Source organism: Pseudochaenichthys georgianus, chromosome 24, assembly GCF_902827115.2.
Source record: "Pseudochaenichthys georgianus chromosome 24, fPseGeo1.2, whole genome shotgun sequence".
NCBI lineage: Eukaryota > Metazoa > Chordata > Actinopteri > Perciformes > Channichthyidae > Pseudochaenichthys > Pseudochaenichthys georgianus.
Window position 1 is genome coordinate 5802483 of NC_047526.1, and position 1988 is coordinate 5804470.

The window sequence follows — 1988 nt, forward strand, 5'->3', positions numbered from 1 at the left end:
CAGGATCAATTCAACTGTTCTCTTAATAATTATGTATTTGTATGCATGGTACTTATTTAATAAAGACATCGTAATAATAAGCTTCAGCAATGAGTGTTCAATAACATCCGAAACTACGGAGGTCGACAGGTGCAAATGTGTTACAACGGCCCAAGTCAACGTTTCAGTTTTCAGTTTTCTGGGAGCGTAAATAAATTAATCTAGAATGTGTCTTTCATTTGAAGCGAATTACATTTCGAAAAATTAGAAACACAGCTTGACATAAAATGCAATTGCACAATCCAGACATAAAGAGAGAGCAGTAAGATCTGTTTCAGTATGCATGTAAAAAAGACAACATAGAAATTAAGCTTTCAAATATGATCATCATCTGCTCACTCCCTCGAATGACTCCACTGAATCTCTCATTCAAGTGTTTTTGTATCAGATGAGTGACACCTGCCACATCTGTCGCAGCGCTCATTAACACCATCAATAGAAGCAGCCATCTGCTCCAGAGAAGGAAGGTGCAGCACGCCGAAGAGGCTCCCACCTGTCCACGACTCATCCCCCCGCCCTCACTGCAGTGCAGAGCATTGGTGTGTGGTTTATGGAGAAAAGGTCAGAGCAAGATGTAATGCTCCTCAGTAACAGAATGAGTGTTGCTGAGAAACACCCATGTTGCATACCTTTTACATCCAGTGTGTGTCCCTTAAACTGCTATATCATGTTGCTATGCTGCATGTTAAATGTGTCTGATGTGAAGTTCTTGTTCTGTTTTAAAGGTCACCTATTATGCTTTATTTTATATCTATACAAAACATGACTCTGAAGTGTTTTGCTCAAAATACCAAACAGATCACCCATTGAAGGATGCCTCATACCCCTCTATTTCAGCCCTGTTACAAAAGTGCTGATTCTGGGTCTGGCCCTTTAAATGTAACCGAGCCGCTGCTGGTCATGCCCCTTTTGGAGCTGCTGCTGGCCACGCCCCCTGGAGCGGCCGGCCGCTTACAAGCAGTGAGCTCTGTGAAGAGAAGGCTGTCTACCAGCAGGAACTCATTAATTATGAGCCGTGATGAAACGCCATATCATGTTCCAAACCACTTAAAGATTTATTTCTGAAACAGTTTGGAGCTCAAAAACTTTCTCCCTCGCGGGTTTACCACAAGGACAGTCCCTTTTTATATCCTGCTTCTTTACACATATTCTCTCCAGTACAGCGTTAGCTCTGAGTGTTAGCATGCTTGCTAATGTAAACACAGACCATATTACTTCCAAAACACGTTGTGCATTGTTTCTGATACAGCACATAGCTTGACATGTTCTTTATTCAGTGTTTACCGCTAGAACAGCGCCATTGTATGCATATATACACAACAACTTTACTTTAACGGCCCGTCCACACAGCGGCGTGCGTTGAAGCTTCCAACGCTTCTGCCCATTCACTTTGAATGGGGTGACGTCACTTTTAGCCGAACTGCATTTTGGGAAGCGACGTGGAGCGTTGCTGGCGTTGCTTGCTTCAAAAGTTGAGCAATGTTCAACCTTTGGCACCTCGGCAGAAGCGTCAGCCAATGAAATCCCGTTTATGCAAATCTGCCAGTACAAGCGCTAGCCAATCAAACCGCGTGTATGCTGGGAGAGACTACGCAGGTCATTTCCTCATATTCCAAAAAATGGAGGGAAAATTCATTATAGCGGTAGTGAATCACCCGGTGCTGTTTGATCAGTCTCTGTTCATTTACCGGGATACAAACCAGAGGAGCGAGGCATGGAGGGAGGTGGCAGAGACAGTGGGTGGAACTGGTAGGGTTTCGCCTGTTTGGGGAGTTTATATCCAGTGTACTTCGTTTTAACATTTCTATTGCTTTGTATGTCGGGGGAGGGAGATTCATGTGATTGGTTGTTGGTCGCAAAAAATCCCCAAGCTTCAGACACGCCGACCTCCAAGCATCAACGCACACCGCCGTGTGGACGGGCGTAAGTCCCTCCTGTAGACATCCTGC